A 19,558-nucleotide genomic window follows, 5' to 3' on the forward strand; every position below is an offset into this window, starting at 1 on the left:
GACACAGACTTCAGCCATAGCGAGTTGCTCGTGAAGGGTCACTACGTACTTCTGGTATAATTCACTAGTTGACCATGATCATTTTTATTATGTAACTATGCTTTTCTTCTGTTAGTATCTCATACTGAGTCCAGGGGTTCTATTAGCGTATGACTGTGCGATCGTGTTGATTGGGAAAAAATGATGGTCGAGTTATGTCTTCCTTGAATACTTATTGATCAGGAAAATGTAAGCACTTTATCTGAAAAGTAATTTAGACGTGACATTTTCTATTCGAGTTATACTATGGGGAAAAATGAAAAATTAATAAGTCTTTATTTTTCTGAAAAATTATTTTGACCTTTTACATAAATAAAAATAAAGCTTGGAAGATAATTTTGATGTCTAATGTTAACCATTTATTTATTTTGTCAGACACAGTTTTAAAATATGCATTACAAACATTTTAAGTACTCTAATCATTCCCATATATCCATGTATATGTCAGGAATATATGCACATATATACATATATCCCTTAAAAATCTGGAAGACTAATATGCTGGTTTGAATGAAAATGGCCTCCACAAGCTCATATATTTGGATGTTGGTTGGTAAGGGGCTGGAGAGATGGCTCAGGTTAAGAGCACTGCCTGTTCTCCAAAGGCCCTGAGTTCAATTCCCAGCAACCACATAGTGGCTCACAACCATTTGTAATGAGATCTGGTGTCGTCCTCATCGACTTAGACCATGAGACCCAATATGGACAAGATCAACAGAACTGCCATATACGGGCTACCCATGCCTGCTTCATTCAGCATTGCCAGGGCATACATTTAAATCATTCGTTCATTTTCATTCATTCATTTACTAGTTGGTAAACTGTTTAGGAAAGGTTAGGAGGTGTGGCCTTGTTGGAGGAGGTGTGTCACTGTGGGTAGCCTTGGAGGTTTCTAAAGTCCAAGCCTAGTCTCTAACTTGTGGGTCAGATGTGAGCACTCAGCGACTGCTTCAGCGACATGCCTGCCTGCCATATGTCATACGCTCCACCGTGATGAAACTGCAAACAAGCCCCAAGTTAAGTGTAGCTTTCTACAGGAGATGGAGACAGGTGGATCTCTGAGTTTGAGACCAGCCTGTTCTATAGTATGAGTTCCAGACCAGCCAGGGGTGCACAGAAAGACCCTGTCTCAAAAATAAATCAATAAATAAAGTAATTACTCCCTACAATTTGCTTTGGTCAAGTCTTCTCTTCACAGCAATAGGAAAGTAGCTAAAACAAACACATTGGCTATCCTGGGAAGAAGCTGATATCAGGGATGATGGTCAGACAAACCTAGCATTATCTGTAATGTGTAAACCTTTTACAAGCAGAAGAGATATACACACTGTCTTGGGAAATGAAAAATAAAGGATGTGGACACATTCAAGTCCTCATAGAACCAACATCCAGCAACAGATAGAAGCAGATGCAGAGAGCCACAGAGGAGCTCTGGGCTGAGCTCCCAAAGTCCAATCAAAAAGATGGAGGAGTGAGAATATGAACAAAGAGGTCAAGGCCATGATGGGGATCCCCACTGAAACAGCTTACCTGAACTAGTCTTCCAACTCCAGCCTGACAGTGAGGCAACCAGCATAGGACCAAACTAGGCCCTCTGTGGGGGCCGAATTGAGCACATAGGAGGCTGGAGTGACCAAGTTAGTGCCCAAAACAGTGACAGTTAGAAAAAAAGCGTGACAGTACACCAAAAGTGTGACAGCAAGAAAAAGGCTCGAAATTCAAATAACAGTGACATTACAAAGCCGGCGAAAAATATTCCCAGCCAAGATGGCACTGAAGGGGAGTAAGGCGGCAGGAGACCTGACTTGTTTATGAAAAGATGATTGGAGCGAAAGATGGGGTAAGATGACATAAAGTGCCTGATGCCCTCGTGATCCCCATTAGGGGCTATAGGAGCCGGGACTCATGCGGATGTGACAGCTGATGTGATTGGCTAACTCCCCGCTTGTACTGGGAGGTGTGGGGTTTTGCTTTATAAGTTGCACGCTGTAAGGAAGTGAGTTCCTGCCTGACTGGACCCCCCGCTGCATCTGAGCGTCTCTGGGACCTGGGGACTGGGGGGTGAGCAGCGTACTTCCCCTCCTCAGCCAGGGTGACTGGCTCAATTCTTCAGCGGGGGTCTACAGAGGGACCCCGCACTCTGAATGTGGGTGACAGTTGTATGGCTGGGGCACACTGTGGGACCACTGGCAGTGAGACCAGGATTTATCCCTACTGTTTGTTCTGTCTCTTTAGAACCCATCTCTCTGGACGGATACCTTGCTCAGCCTAGATATAGTGGGAAGGGCCTTGGTCCTGCCTCAAAGGAATGTGCTAGACTTTGTTAACTTCCCAAGGGAAGCCTTACCCTCTCTGAGCAGTGGATGGGAACATGGGACGGGGTTAGTAGGGGGGAAGTAGAGAGAGCAGGAGGAGGGGAGTGGGAAATGGATTTGGCATGTAAAATAAGAAAAGATAGTTTTTTTTTAAAAAATTAATAAAAATAAAAAGTGGTTAGAAACAACCCAAGTTAAGGCTCTGTGATTTATTTGGGAACTGGGAGTCAGGCTCCCACAAAAAAGTAAAGAGAAAAAAAAAAACCAAACAGCAGCTATCTTCGAACTTACTATGTGGATCATGCTGAGCTCAAACTCACAGAGAACCTTCCACCTCTGCCTCCCAAATGCTGTGATTAAAGGTGTGTGCCACCACTCCTGGCCTTCTTATTTATATTTTTAAAGATTTATTTTTATTTTACGTGTCTGCATGTTTGTCTGGCATGTATATGTGTCCTTGTGCCTACAGATCTCCAGGGAAACCAGGGATTTTAAGCACCCAGGACTTTCCTTTCAAAGGGAAAGACATATAGCTGTTTGTCCAGAAGGCTAAGAATTGGAGGTGATTACTAGCCTGGTGATCAGCGATATCTGTTCAGCCAGGCCAGGTCAAGCTCCTATAATCAGGATGGGAGTTAGCCAGTAATCTAAATGACCCTCATATAACCAGGGGCTCCCTTAAGCCCACAACCCGAACCGGAGATACCTAATGGTCTAAATGACCCTTACATTATCTGTATAGTCAGAAGCTCCCTGAACTTCCGACACCCAAAACCAGAGGTGGCTAATAGCCCAAATGACCTCTCTGCTATCTGTATGACCAAGATCAGGCCAGATCCTTCCCTAAGCCCTTAAGTTAGTACAGGTTGCCTATCGATAGAACCCATTTTATTGGAAGAAATGATGTAATTATTGTCTCCTTGGGCACCAGGGAGTGTGTTACACTAGTGGCTTTTTTCCAAATTATATCATGCTTAAATATGAGAATGAAGTGCTTGGCATCAGACTTTGAAGTTTGATCCAGGTTTATGAAGTCAATCTGAACTGAGTTTTCCTTCTCACCCCTTTGAGGGTCACTGCCTGCCTTGACATGTGTAGAGACACACACACACATGTGCAACTTGTGTGTGATGCCCACTGAGACTGGAACAGGGCATCAGATCCTCCTGGAGTTGCAGGTGGTTGTGAGCTGCCATGAAGGTGCTTGAAAATGAACCCAGTCCTCTGCAAGAGCAACAGAAGCTCTTGGTCGTGGAGCCGTCTTTCCTCCCCTCTATTCGTCAGGCATCTTGGAGTAATAGAACTTATAGGATGAACCTCTCTAAATGTATAGAAATGGGATTCATTAAAGCGGCTTCCATGCTGTGGTTCAACTCTTCCAACAACGACAGTTTATCAATGAAAACTCTGAGAATCAAGTAGTCGTTCAGTCCCCGAGGCTGGATATCTCAGCTGGTCTTCATTGTGCCAGAACCCAGAAGAAGCAGGTTCTAATGCCAGTGAAGGAATGGACTTGACAGCAGGGGCAGCAGCAAGCAGGCAAAGGGGGAGCCCTCCATCTTCCGTGTCCTTATATAGGCTGCCAGCAGAAAGTGTGGTACAGACTAAACGTGGACCTTCCACCTCAAAAGATTTGGATCAAAAGTGGCTCATCTCACTTCAAATGATCCAATTAAGAAAAAGTCCTATACAGGTTCACCCAGCAGTGTGGACTATAGATAATTCCAGATATAGTCAACTTGACAGTCAAGGAGACCCATCCCAACTCCTCGTCTTGCCATCTTGATACACAATCATATCGCCTTATATCATGCTTATTTTCTGAGTGAAAATGATAACCAGTTTATAATTATTGCTAGCATGATATAACCGTCCCACACACAAATTGCAAATGCATTATGTATTTGACCAGGCCACAATTATGCTTAACGTGATAGAACTATCCCTCATACAACTGCAAATGCATTATAGATTTAAAATAGGTGGCAATGTCCCTTGAGAAACACTCGTTCAGTATCTCAGACTTAAATATGATAACCATTGATGTTCTCTTAATTGAAGTTATAGCACATGATAAAGAGATTGAAGGAAGAAAAGAAATATCTGTGTAAACGCATTCTTAACAAAGTACAACAGAAGCACACCAATTAGAATCTGTTGTTTACAACTTGTCATGTTTCTCTACTACCCATTCTGTATTTCCTAGTTCCTCCCCCCTGGGCAAGAACCACAGCAGGTCTTTGCTCTTTTCCTGGAGGAGAGACTCATCCCTTCATTCCTGATGTGTCTGTGCCCTAATCCTGTGAATCCTGTGTGAATTAGGCTGTTGTAGTTTCCCATTGACTTTAATGATGGGGCATGGTGGCACCAAGAGACGCCCTAAAGGATCTCCTACACTCCCCACGTGATCATTCGCACCTCCATTGTGGAGAAGCAAGGCAATTTTCCCTTCTTAATCGGGATTAATCACCCCTCCTGACAGTATTAATCCTTTCTTAACCTGTTGACTTAGGGCATCAGAAGCCCAAAGTGGCCGAAGAGAAGCCTGAATTACCAGTTCCATGGAATGTTTGCTGTGTCTCCAGACAGGAGTTCTCCCCAATCTGGAACCCAGACTTCCAGGCCAGCAGAACATAAGGGCACAGGAAGAAGAAGTAAAATTTGCCTAGTGGGTCCCTAGGGGTGATAGTGAGTGGAACTATTCCTTTGTCCACCTCTTGACTCCTGGACCCATGGATTCCGGCAATAGGAGAAACGGTACCATATATTGAACCCTGATGCAAAGTATATACTGCTTTCTGGAGTGTCAGGGACCAGCCAGGACATAAACCATTTCTCATGCCAGCGTGGAGGTGTGGGAATAAATGAGGCTCAGTTCACACGACAATATCGGGAGGGAGTCTCAGGGTTCATTCAAATCCTGAAGATCACCCGAGTTTATTAGCCAAACAGCTTTTATATCAAAACAATAACTGAGAGGGGAATTCATTAGGATTCTGCTTCCTAGGTAGGGGCAGAGGGGAGGGGGGACTTAGGTCACGTCTGTAGCTGTGCTTAGTTTGTCACGTCTGTGCGCATGCCCATTTTGTCTGTGAATCCGTGACACTGACTCAGAACCTGACTTTCCACCGTCTTTACCCTCCTGCAGCTTCTCACCCCTGTGAAGGTCCTAGCGGCAATAAGTCCTCATCTGAAGCTCAAGGTTTCCCAGCATTCCTACGTTCGTACTGTTTCTCACCACCGTGAGTTCCTTGGTGGTGAGTAAAGTTCGAGCCGCCATGAAAGACCTTTCCACGTTTCTTGCATTCATAAGCTTTCACGTCAGTGTGAACTCTTTGATGGCCACAAGGTTTGCTGCTGTGGAATTTTATTATTTTAAGTAGGCAGAGGTGTGTTACATTTGCTTATGCTGCATTTTTTTAATGATGTAAAGATGTGTTGCTTTGCTTGCCTAAGCACCTGACTGGTGTAACTAAAAGTTGAATGGCCAACAGCTAGGCAGAAGAGGGATAGGTGGGACTAGTGGGCAGAGAGAGTAAGTAAGAAGAGGAATCTAGGCTCTAGAGGAAGAAGAAAACGAGGGAGAAAGAGAAGGAGATGCCTGGGTGTCACATCCGCCTCGCCAGCAAGGATGACTCACTGCGGTTTATTCAGGACCCTTGAATAATCTTCTCACCCTCTCGTCACGGGAAAAAGCCAGTCTATAGCTTAAATAACCTCTGGGTAGCCAACCCCAGCAAGCCACGTGGGAAACGCAGATAGGTCCAGAAATGCGGAAGTAAGCCAGATTCTTAGCGTTAGCCCTATATGGAGTTGTTCACAGCTGAGAGCACTCACCGTTGGGAAGGTGGAAGGCGGAAATCAGCGCCACCTTTAAGGCGTGGCATCACGCAGCTCTCTATACCTGGGGACAGCCATCCAGGCAGACACCAGACAGGCAGACATAGAGTAAGATATACAGAATAAAAGAAATGTAAAAAGCCCTGACTAGAAAGGTAGAAGAAGAGAAACAAGTTAATTTAAGTTATAAGAGCTAGTGGGACACGTATAAGCTAAGGCTGGTTAATTCTCCATGCCATGATTTGGGAGCTGGTTGGTGACCCAAAAGAAACCCTGCTACAATGTGCACCATTCCCAAAGGCCATACTCTTGACAGCCATACATATTTTCTGTTACAAAACTAAAATCCTTTTCATGTTCCTTACATTCAAGGAGTTTCCTGGTTTGAGGTAGTTGGTTATGGGTACTAAACATGGGCATGTCTTCAGGAGTAAATATCATTCAGCTGAAAAGTCCTACCCACAATCCCTGTTTTCTCTCAAACAGACTTTCACATTCCCAGTCACCTCTGATATTCAAATTCTCAATATTGTATTCTGTAAATCTTCCCATGATCTCTCATCATGATGATTCTAGTCTACAAAATCCTTTCTCAGAAATAAACTCTTGATCAACCTTGATTCAGCATGAAAGAAAATATAAAAAGCAAACATTCACAATTTGGGGTTCTAGGAAAAATGAAACTTTTATAACAGACATGAAAGACTTAACACATGTTAATTTTCATACAAAGTGATGCCTTATTCAATTCTCAAATATGACTAGGCAATTTAAGAAAAAGAGAAGGGAAAATTGCACTGGGAGGGTAGGAATATATTTAGAAAAACAGGTTATTTCAGTGATTCTAAACAGTGGTTCAGTTTGAGTTTTAAAAATCACTAGTAGATTGGGGAAGGCGGTGACTGTGCCAACCTCCCCTTAATGTTACACAGGATGGCTCGTTGTTGGTTATACACAGCCTACCCTTAAAGTTTCACAGGATGACCCATTGGCATATACTAATGTGAATGAAGGTGATTATACCTATTTCTCAGAGTTTCTTCATAGTTAAATGAATACATGTAGGAAAAATTGGGCCAATTGATAAATATAAATTGCACATAAATTGAAGGAAGTAGAATAGAGAGCAGTCCTGATGCAGCACGTTAAGGACGAAAGCTTAAAATGTCGAATAACTAAGTAAAGAACAATGGAAAAGGGAGAGTCCTCTGTGGTCAGAATGTGGTTTATTTATGGCATTTTAAAAAGTTTATTTATTTTATTTTATGTGCATTGGTGTTTTGTTTCCATGTATGTCTGTGTGATGGTGGCAGATCCTCAGGAACTGGAGTTACAGACAGTTGTGAGCTGCCATGTGGGAATTAAATCCCGGTCCTCTGGATGAACAGTTTTATCAGCTGAGTCTTCTGTCGAGCCCTGTTTATGGCATTCTATATTAAAGTAATCCAGGAGATTAATTTTCAGATAATAAAAGACAGAAAATCTAATTTTAACATCACAAAGAAAGAACATTAATTACCCACAGATTTTAAGATTTATTTTCAGATTCTTGCTTTTCTCATTCCGCTAGTATGTGTATCTATACTATACTAGTATCTATCATTATGCCAGTATCATAAGATTTTGAAAACTGGGCTGGGTGGTGGTGGCACACAGCTTTAATCCAGCACTTAGGAGGCAGAGGCAGGTGGATATCTGTGAGTCTGAGGGCAACCTGGTCTACAGAGTGAATTTCCAGAACAGCCAGGGCTACACAAAGAAACCCTGTCCAAAAAAAAAAAAAAAAAAAGGAGAAAAAAGGAAGAAAAAAAACAAAGAAGAAAATGCTTAAAGTTGAAAGGTATGAGCCCTTTAATTTTGGTTTTCATTCTTAATATTGTTTTGGCTATTTAGAACCTACTGCAGTTACCTGTACATTTGAATGTTGACTTTATTTCTCCAAAGACATTGAAAATTGATAGAGTTGGCGTTAAATCTAAATATTACTTTGGGGACTATTGCTCATTGACAGTGTAGTCTCCTGATTCATGGCCTTCCTAAGAAGGAAATATTTTATTTCCTTCTTAACTGATGTTCTGCATGTCACCTGTGGCTCTAACCTTACAGGATTCCTTCAAACTCCACAGGTCTGAATCCACACGTTATCATCCTAGTAAACCCAGGAATGCTTCCCTGGGTTTACTAGGATGATTCACAGCACTCAAAACCTTATGCTAAAGATTACAGTGGCATTATAACATGTAAACAGATGTTTCCTGTCCTGACCACCTGGTCCCAAGTAACCGATTTAGAGGCTGAGTATGAATTATAAATGCTTGGCCAATAGCTCAGGCTCATTACTAGCTGACTCTTACACTTAAATTAGCTTATTTCTACTTATGCATTGCCACATGGCTCATAGTTTGTTACCTGATTTTCTTCATATCCTGGTTGCTCAGCAACTGGCTGGCATCTCCCCTGGCTCCCCTGACTCTGCCCTTCTTCTTCCCATCATTCTTTGTGTCAAGCTGTCTTGCCCAATCTCTTCTTATCCTGCCGTCAGCCAGTCAGGTTTTTATTATTTTTTTTATTATGAGCATAATCCACAGCAATAAAGTTTAGAAATACAAGCTGGGAACAGCCAATGAAGTGCCATATAAGGTAAGAGTTAGAAAGGACCTGAAAAGAGAGCTTCCATGCAGTCTACTTGTAGAGTAAGGATGTGCTATCCATTTAAGAAACCCATATGTCTACTGAGCTTTGGAGTCTAGAATTATTACTGGATTTCATTATATAGGCATGACTAGTTAATTTCCCTCTTTACTCTTTTGGTCAGAGACAATGCTGCCTAACTTTTTGAGCCTGTCATTAATTCTAAGGCTACCTAGGGGTGCTTTATCCTGAGGCATCTCAGCGTAAACTCAGGTGTGATTACTACAGAGATATTTCTATCACATGGGAAATTCCAAGGGCTTTGAATATTTGCACAAGAAACCAGCTCTAGGAACCTGTGATAAAGACCTTATACATTATTATAGAGCTGGTGTCTTCCAGAGTTAGTCTTAGACCCTACAGATTTAAAGGCCTGCATTGTGGTCTCCAAATTTAAGAGGCTCTTTTTTTCTTTTAAATTGCTTAGGTTTTTAAATTAATTATGTGATAAATATTGTATTTTGGATATTATTGATAGTTATTTTTAGGTATCCCATTCTACAACTAGCTGTTATAAGTTTTATTTGGAACAAATAAAATTAGCTAAATATTGGTTTCATTACTGTACGAAGTTTTCAGTAGTTACCCTGACTGGCCTGGAGTTCACTTTGCAGAGCAAATGGGCACTCAATATGGGTATCAAACAGAAGAGCCACTCAAGTCTGGGACTGGAAACCAAAATAGGGACAGACACCCAACAACAACGTCACAGTCACACAAACTCTCTCACACGAAGAAGCAAACATTACAGGCACTCTGAGCCCAGACACTCTCTGCTGCACCATTGGCAATCAAAGGGACAGACAGCAACAACCACAGTCATGTCTTACTCCCAGTGACACACACCATGTGGACTCAGTGACAGCAACATATTCACTTCTGCGGTAAAACTTTGCTTGTAGTCTCCAAATAAAGCTTGCTTGAAGATCAGAGGGAGGGCTTGCCATTAGTTAACCACAGAGGTCTGGAGGTCTGTTCAGACAGGAAGCCACATAGCTGGGCAGAGAGAGGAAGACCTCTAGGGGCTGGCTGCTCTGCTTCTCTGATCTTTCAGCTTTCATTCCCTAATATCTGTCTCCAGGTTTTTATTATTAATACCAGTTAGAACTCATGCAACAATTGACCCCCAACTTTACAGTACGAATTCACGAGAAAGCCTCTTGCCTGTGGCTTTGCAGCCATTGGCACACACTGGGGCTCCTGCCAGGGTCACCACCCCACGGGCTAGGTTTTCTTTTGGTTTTACCGAAGCTTATGAGTAAGTTTGAGATTTTCCTGTTGTAGCTGTTAAGAAAAATCTTAAGACGAGCCTCTCCGCTGACACAAATAACTCCAATTAAACCAGATTAGATCAAGTCAAAAATGCCCACTTTTAATAAATGCCACAATCCCAGGTGGCTGGGAGCAAGGCGAGGAGAAAGGGAAAGACAAGGGACACACACACACAGACACAGGGACACACAAAACCCAAAACCACTTCGTGTTCCTTTTTCCAGCAGGAGCCTAAATAGCCTGTGGGAGTTGTCCTGACCCTCCCTGGGAAGGGGTCAGCGTTTGGCAGACTGGGAGTTGGAGTCCAGAGGTAGAGTTGGCCCAAGGCAATTCCCAGGGGAAGGGGGCCTGAGATGGAGCTTTTCACTCCTTTGGTGTCCCAAGGAAGACTGCCAGGGACTGGGGTGACACCCCCAACTTGATATTACAGTAGCCTCTCTGAAACAGTCTCCAGCACAGAAAAAGGCCATGAATGCTTTTTCTTTACAATTACAGTACCTGAGACCACGCCCCAAATAGGCCAGTATATAAAAGGCTATTGACTGAAGGAGTTTCCATAACACCTCCCCATAAGATTCAAGCACTGTTAAAAGTAAGATGAGATTACATGGTGTAATTCTGTAAACAGGGATCTTAGTAATAAAGGGTGATCAGTTTAATAGGGGTGAATCAATCAATAGCAAAGTGCTCGAAAATTCAGGGCATCTCATATTTATATTATGAATAATAGTTTAGGCAGGAAGAAGTTTGAGAAAACTGTCAAAAGTAGATTAGTCTTTCCTGGGTGACTTCTACTTCCAATTTGCTTGTGAATCTGTGAAAATATCACTTGATTGTGATAAAAACAAATGTCTTAAAAATAGGCTATGGAAACTGAGCAAAGACTCTAGTGACTGAGCTAAATAGCAGTTTAGTCAAGAAGTATGGTCGGTAATGAAATTCAATAAAATATAAGTTTCTGGGTCAAGGAGATGGCCGAGTAGGTAATGGCACTGTTGACTCCGGGCTGTGCCTTACTGTGTTACCCCATATCCTATGAAACTGGCCTTTCAGCCTGTGCCTTACCCTGACCATTCTTCTGGATGCTTGTTTTGAAAGAGCACCCGGAGGGTGTCTCACATGCGTGGAGACCCGTGCCCAAGAACCAGGTCCGAGAGCCACTGGATGCAAGAACAAGAGGCAAACTTTAATGTTCACAGGCCTGTGGGTGCTGCAGTCACATGGAGAACTGAGCACCCCGAGCTACGTCTTGGGGTATCTTTATATAGGCAGAAGCAATGTTACAGAAGCAAAAGCGCGGTTACAGGGGTCCCATTGGCCAGTTTGAATGAGGCGAGGGGTGAATTTGAGGGCAGGCCTCGTTCCCCCTAGGCCAGATGTCTTGACCATAAATTCCCTGTCCTGCAGCCTGATAAGGCTGTCCTGGGTATCTCACCAGATGTCTGACCATAAATTCCCTGTCCTGCAGCCTGATAAGGCTGTCCTCGTTCTGACCTCAGGTATCCTGCTTTGCTCAGCATTCGGGGGCCCTTCTCTGAACTGAGCTTCTTTGCAAAATGACATAACTGTGACTAAAATGAGTTGGGGTCCTTCATTCCCTCATTTTTCTCTTATAACTTGAGTTAATTCTTTAACTCAAACTGATCATGATATTTCTGTCTCCTATTGTCTCAGTTGCTGATATTGGTGGGTCAGGACCAGAGTCTGGATAACTAAAAGCCTGTCTTTCATAGGTTGCACCAGGTGATTTAAAATGCAGGGGGCCGACTGTAATGATAAGAAGCAAAATAAGTAGGGGCCCAGCTATATATTGAAAACAAAATCAAAAGACTTGCTCAGACAATAACCACATGAGAACTAGCATTACTTCAGAATAGCGCTTAGTAAAATTATCTGATGAATGAAGCTTGAAAGTAACTACATGGTAGACATTGTGAACCATTGCAGACCTGGGATTAGCACCCATCATTGTGGCAATAGTCTATTGACTATCTCAGTCCTAAGAAACATATGGATGCCTTATCATTGTAAAACAATGTTTCCCTTAAAAGGCAAGTTCAGTATTATGAAGACAAATCTCCTTTGCTGTAGACACTGGGAGTGTTGATCCTCAATTCCAGAGAATGCGCCTGAGAGGTTAGCTTCAGCCCAGCTGGCACCATATGACATTCACCGGCTTCCATTATGTTCTATAGCATCAGCTTCATCTTCATCCAAATGTACAAGGGTTGTGCCTATTGTGAGAACTTCAACAAGCAATGAAAGAAAATGCAATACAGAATGACAAATGTTTAAAACAAAACAATGAGCCCCAAAGCCCGAGGACAGTCAATGTGGAAGCAGAAATCAAGAATTAGGTTTAGTTCGTAAGAGGTACAGAAAAATAGATATAATTAACCCAGTAAGTCCTAAAAGCTCAACATGTCGTAAAAACATTAGGCCAGCTTGGACCTAGGGACAACATTCAGAGATAAAATCAATGGGGGTGTAAAAGGGAGATGGTATATTAGGATTTATGTTCAGAACTAAAACAGAAATAGAAGAAAAGGATCAGCAGCATCTTGAGACCCCAGACAGTGGTTCTCCAGCCTCAGCACTCAGAGGGACTGGAATGGTGATTGTAAATAAAACCATATTTGTTTATCTTTTGAAAATTAGGCCATTTCATAATCTAAAGCAAAATTTTCCTGTAGAAAAGCAAAACCAGTCAAGAGGTGAGAAAGATTCAGGTGTGCTTGCTTTTCTCTGCCAAAATGGTCTAATCTGGAAAAATCTCAGATCGTATAAAATAATTTCTGTCAATAGGTCCCAGACACATAGGGGAGGAACAGAACAGAATTACTCTTCGCTTCTGTTATCTGTTACCGTGTTTAAAAGACATTAACTCTTAAAAAAATGAGCAGAGCCCTGTGGGCTTCTGACTTCAGGAAAGAAGAGTCTTAAAGGCGATGTAAACCCATCTTACAGCAGATGTGCCTGTCCTGTGCAGGCCCTGAGCTCAGGATATCCATCACCAGGGTCAGCCTTAGTCAGCAGATGCATGAGTAGCAGCTAACTAGCCAGGTAACAGAACGAGTGGCAGCGATTGCTGTAGCATTTTAAACCCAGAACAGGACAGAGGGAGGTCTGGCCAGTCATTTTGCTGGTCTCTAGGGCCAATTTTGTCAGTTTATATCCTATCTATCTGACCTGAGCTTTGGGGTTGGTAAGCATAATTGATCCCCAGTGTCTTTGGTCATGCCCTAACTTACCTGGGCAACAAAGGCAGGTCTATTATCGGACATGATTACCTTGGGCATCCCAAACCTCGGGAAGATTTTTTTTTTGATCTTCTTAGCCATTACATTGGCTGTCTCAGTCCTGACCAATGTATGTTGGCTATCTTCTTTGGCAAATGTGTGGCCGTGAGGAGACTCAAGATTTCCGCAAGTGTCAGCAGTCCTCTTTGTCTGTATATTGCTCCGTGTATATGGGTGGTGGCAAAAGCATACCTGTTGTCAGTGTAGATGTTTCCTCTGCCATCCATAGAATTTGTGTCAATGTCACAAGTTCAGCCTTCTGGGTGGGCCAATATCCCTGAAGGGAAGCTATTCATCCAAATCATTCGCTTCCTGTTCATCATTCCTGCCCCCACCTTTCGCTTACCTTCAGTCTTGTATACCTACTTGGCTCCGACTCCCAGCCTTGTGCCCCAGGCAAGCTTCGCCATTATTTCCGGCTCTGCCTGGCGCTGCTCAGCCTGCCATTCTGCCAGCCGCCAGTCCTTTCTGCAGATGCTGATATGATCCATAGTCCATCGACGTGAGCAGGGCACAGGAGCAGCAGCCTGGTGCAGGAGGGCACCTGTGGTAGCATTGTGAGTGCTCTATTGCAGTCTGACACGAGTGAGGGGAGCAGACTGCAGGGTGAGCAGCCAGGGCTCCTGCAGGCTTTAAGACAAGTGTGGCACCAGGACAGTTGCTAGGAGGCAAGGATTTCTCCGGTGGCGATGGCATGGGGCAGTGGTCATCCTGGTGAGGAGGGTGTGGTGAAGGCAGAGGCAGGCAAGCAGCCTGCATCTTCTGCAGAACTGAAAACAGCAGGAAAAGTAAAAGTCCCTCGTTTGGTCAGCAAAAGCCTTTGGTCATACATTCAGGGATGACCAGGGAGGAATGAGTCATTTATGTGTCCTTAAAAAAATCTATAGAGGTATCTAATGTCCTTTTTCTTGCAATAAGCACAATAGCCTTTGTCCAAGGGGTGCCTCTGTTTATCTTTATTTGTCTTTGGTCCTCTTCTATTGCCCAGGCTCCCTATCTGTCTGAGTCCAAATTTCCTGTCTATGATCCCTCCGGTTTTCTCTTTTCTCTGTCTTCTGCTTTTCTCTCTTTTGCTTCATTTTTTCTGTCTCTCGTTTAACATTTTCTCTGTCTCCCCAAATTCTGCAAGGTATAGTCTTGCAACCTATCTATCTGCTGTAACTTCTTCCTTATATCTGATGTTGACTGCCCTATGAAAGCCATGGCTATCGCTGCCTGTTGACTTTAGAGGTTGGGTAAGATGCCTGTAAATCTTCATTAAACATTTAAGGAACATAGATTCTAACTGGCCCCTGGAGAACCTCTCTTTCCTTGGCCGAATTAGTGGGGTGCCTTGTAGCCCCCCTGAGAATTGCCATGAGCCCAGCATTTTGACTGTCAGTTTTTCCCTTTAAGAATTAATTGGACACCATCATGTAAAAGAATGAAAGTGGATCCATATTTCTCTATGCACAAAACTAAAATCCAAACAAATCAAAGAGCTTAACATAAAACCAACAATATTGAACCGCATAGAAGAAAAAGGGTTTTAAATACATTTTTAAACATAGCCTCAGTGGCATAGACATTGAGAGAAACAATCAATCAATAAATGAGATCTCCAGAACTGAGAAGCTTTCTGTATAGCAAAGGATATAATCAACAGAACATAACATCAGCCTGTAGAATGGGAAGATATTTTTATAAGAAAATTAGGAACTTAGTCCTCATAAGAACAAATAATCCAAAAAAAATTATGTTACAGACCTAAACTGTAAACTCTCAACAGATGGACTTAAAATGACTGAAAGATATTTAAAAGATTCTCAAATATAACATCTTTAATCATTGGAGAAATGTGAATCAAAATAACTCATGAGACTCTATCTTATTCCTATAACATGATCAAGATCAAATACTGCTCATAACCTATGTAAAAGAGAAACTCCTTTACCATTGGTGGAAATGTAAACTGGCACAGCCACTTTGGATCCTAATATATTGAAATCTCAGAAAATTAGTCAACAAATCATCCCAAGACTTAGTTATGTCTCTATTGGGTCTGTAGGAACCTTTGAATCTATTATAGTCCCTAACTTTAAGCTGCGGGCGGGACATAGGCTCCTTGTGGGCTGCGCGCCCACGTCTCTCCGCCCTCCGCCCTCCTTTCGGGGCGCGCACCTAGCGTTCCTTTTTGTGCCACCTGGCAGTTCGCCTGGTCCAGTTTGTAACTCTCTCTCTCTCTATGGCTCTTTTGTATCCTTTAGCAAATCCTATCGGCGAGCGCAGGCGGACCGCCGCTCGCAGCCGCCTCCGCCTCCGCTCCGTAGGACGTGGGAGCCAGCACACACGCGGCCCCGCCCCCTGTGTTTCCGGCAGGAGCCGACGCTGCTCCCTCCCCACGTCTGGGCAGCACGGCCCGCAGCTCCCCGACGAGTTTGTATCCGGGCCTATGTGTTCTGGCCGCACTGCTGTTTTTCTCCCCCCCCCCCCCTTCTCGGCCTGTCTGTCACGGCCCTGGCCCATTTGGCAGGGTCCCGTGGCTGCCTGCGCTCTTCCTCATCTGCGGCCCACCAGCGGCGGCCACCCCCAAGGTGCCGGTTGGCAAGTCCAGCCATTGCTCTCATCAGCGCGGTGCCCTTCGCCACCGAGAACTAACCAGAACTAGCCAAGCGCAGCGCAGCGCACATTCGGGGTAGGGCTTGGCAATCGCAACAACAACAACAGCAAGCGGGAGGTCGGGCTGGGTATCAGGAAGGCAGAGTTTTCTGGGTTTTTTTCGCTCCTGCATGGGAAAAGAGACAGGGGAGGGGCAGACTGCCGCTAACATCTGCACCATGCTCTGTAATAAAAATGGTTTTACCCAGAGTAGGGGAGTTCCCTGGATAAATTCTCCTGGTGGCCATTCCAGGAAGCAGACTGCTTGCCGTCTCTCGGATTTCCACGGCTTGGTCTGCAACTTCTCTCTAAAGTTAGAGCAAAGGTCAGCGGTGGATACTTGTTTACTGTCCCATGGTACCAGGTTTAGACTCGAGTACAAACAGAAACGAAACAAAATACAAAAACAAAGACATGACAAAGACAGAACAGACAGCCGGCGACGCAAAGCGCAACTTCGGTGACAAACCGAAAGTACAAATTCAGATGGCTGCAGCAAACCGAAAGTACTAATTCAGATGGGGAAGTGAAAACTCCACCCTACAGACGCACGAATTTCTAGGATTCGTGCTGAGCCCCTCGGGCTCTACAGATCCCTGGGGCGTCCCCCAGGGTAGCGGGAGAGAAGTTCAGAGCCCTTCAGCTCCTCCTCAAAGCCGCCCAGAATACAGATGACCGTGGATCCAGGTCTACAGAATACAAACGCTTGCGCATTACATCAAATTAATACATCAAGACAGCAAACAGACAAGGACAAATAGTGGCTAGCCAGCTTACCTCCCAGTGGGTTGTCGGATGGGTTGGGCAGAGATCGTCCACAATCCCACTCCTGACACCAAATGAAAGAGCACCCGGAGGGTGTCTCACATGCGTGGAGACCCGTGCCCAAGAACCAGGTCCGAGAGCCACTGGATGCAAGAACAAGAGGCAAACTTTAATGTTCACAGGCCTGTGGGTGCTGCAGTCACATGGAGAACTGAGCACCCCGAGCTACGTCTTGGGGTATCTTTATATAGGCAGAAGCAATGTTACAGAAGCAAAAGCGCGGTTACAGGGGTCCCATTGGCCAGTTTGAATGAGGCGAGGGGTGAATTTGAGGGCAGGCCTCGTTCCCCCTAGGCCAGATGTCTTGACCATAAATTCCCTGTCCTGCAGCCTGATAAGGCTGTCCTGGGTATCTCACCAGATGTCTGACCATAAATTCCCTGTCCTGCAGCCTGATAAGGCTGTCCTCGTTCTGACCTCAGGTATCCTGCTTTGCTCAGCATTCGGGGGCCCTTCTCTGAACTGAGCTTCTTTGCAAAATGACATAACTGTGACTAAAATGAGTTGGGGTCCTTCAGTTTTACTGACAATGAACTGCAGGGTGACTTTTTCCTGACAGGAATCCAAAGAATAAGAAATGCTGACTTTGGGCGAGTCATCCCCATTTCAAAGCATACATCGAAACCCCTCTGGGAGGCGGCAGTAAGAACTACTGTCAATAACAATCAGAATAATTAGGAAATGAAAGTTACTGTGGAGATATACATAACCCTAAACCAAAATGGCTTAGTTGGGGAAATTTCCCTGTAGAAAATCTGAGGCTCCAAGACTCGCCCGAGGAGACAGGGGTGAGTGAGGTGAAACTAACTAGTCATCATAGATGTCCAAGACCCCTTGCTCATTTCTCTTTTCAGATTCTGGACTCTGTTAGGCCCCATCCATCCTCGTTTCTCATCTTTCTTCAACTCCTTACATTTTCCCTACTAGGCCTTCTGGAATACATAATTCATTAGCAACCACGCCTGTTTATCTTCAGTCATTTCCTGGAATGTTCCTTAGTTGCTACAGTGTGACTTTACTCAGTGTGGTCTGAAAGCCTCTAGATGCTGCTCCTAACTGCTGGGTCTGGAAACAGGCAAGAGGTTTGTGTGCTGTCTTTAGTACTTCCAGACCTTTCCCCTTCCACCTTTACAAAACCTTGTTGGAAATTCCATGTCACAAGGTTTTTGTTTTTGTTTTTGTTTTTCCCCAAGACAGAGTTTCTCTATATAACAGCCCTAGCTGTCCTGGAACTCACACAATAGACCAAGATGACCTTGAACTCAGAGATCCACTTGCCTCTGCCTCCCCAAGTGCTGGAATTAAAGGTGGTGCGCCACACTGCCTGGAGCCTCAAGCTTTAATGTACCTTGTCACATATCATTTTGGATGACATCTACCAAAGCTCACTCTCTACAACTAGATCAATTCTTGTTTTTCATTCTTGTAATTTAATATAGCCACAAAGATGAGCCTGGCTTGCTACTGTGCCTTGACTGCCTATCTGGTGGCTTGTTCTCCTTATCCCTTCTCCCACAAGGTACCGCTCCACTTTTCTGTTCATATGTAACAGAAAAAACTGGAGTATACCATGCATGCTGTCTCCTTCTGCTCTACCCTCATTCTACATTGCCCTACTGGAACTTAGCTACCGTGACTCAAAGAATCTGCTTTTTTGCACTTATGACTCTTTGAACAAGTTCTGGTCAAGCAGCCCAAGTCATTTATCCAGTAAAACTCTTTCAGGGGATCTAGACTAGACGTGACTCCTTGTGATAGTGATCACACATGCCCTGAAGTGTTCTTTCCCATCTTCTTAACGTTTTTTAAACATACGCTTTATGACAAGAGAGTTGAACATTCTTGGGAAAATCTCCATCATCTTTTCTTCCTGAACTATAAACCTGAAACTCGGCAGACTCACCAACATACACCTTAAACTCACTATGTTGATTTGAGCACTATGACCCACTCAAAGTGCACTCCATCTTGAAAAGGCGTCTAGTAAACCCCCATGCCTCTCAGAGAAGCCACCACTTTGCACAATTCCAGTGTCCTCCTTAGCTGTTACAGGTAGTAATTCTCCCTCCAGTCTTTCCTTTGCAGTCACCAAGACCAGAACCCATCGTCTTTAACTGCAGCCTCATTTCTACAAATGACGCCCAATAACTAAACACAATATTCATTATGTTCTGGCTAAAGGGTTGCTCCAACACCATGTTTACACAAACAGTAACCCAGTAACAAACGCACACATGTGACAGGGTTGATGAGATGACTGTGATAAAGACGCTGCCATCGAGCCTGAAGACCTGAATTCAATCTTCAGTACATGCAGGGTGGAATAAAGAAAACAAACTTCATATGGAGTTTTTTCAGTGCCCATTATCCTCTTTGAAGTGACTGGTGCTGCCAGGAATAGATGTGTCTCACTGTCAAGAAAAGTCTAAGTTCTACAAACATTGTAAATGCCTTATTCTGTAGGTCTTTGAAGTATTTGAAGATTGCCTATCTATCTGAAATGTGTCTCTGTATGACCTTGAAAACCTACTATGACTATAAGTTTGCTATGGCAGATGACTATTAATCTGCATTTCTTAATTATATATTACATCTTTAAATGAACTTTATAAGTACAATATCCTAAACAAGAGTAGCAAC

The 19,558-nt window shown here is 43.8% G+C and overlaps 1 long non-coding RNA gene across 1 annotated transcript; it reads right to left on the minus strand.

Moving 5' to 3' along the window:
- Positions 1 to 11,322: 11,322 nt before the first annotated feature.
- LOC148123361 (uncharacterized) lies at positions 11,323 to 16,863 on the minus strand. Its single transcript, XR_015738052.1, has 2 exons — positions 16,299 to 16,863; positions 11,323 to 14,226 (listed from the first exon to the last, which is right to left on the minus strand). It is a non-coding gene; the product is annotated as an uncharacterized LOC148123361 (long non-coding RNA).
- Between the last annotated feature and the right edge of the window lie 2,695 nt (positions 16,864 to 19,558).

This window comes from Myodes glareolus, chromosome 1 (assembly GCF_982192425.1).
Source record: "Myodes glareolus chromosome 1, mMyoGla1.1, whole genome shotgun sequence".
Lineage (NCBI taxonomy): Eukaryota > Metazoa > Chordata > Mammalia > Rodentia > Cricetidae > Myodes > Myodes glareolus.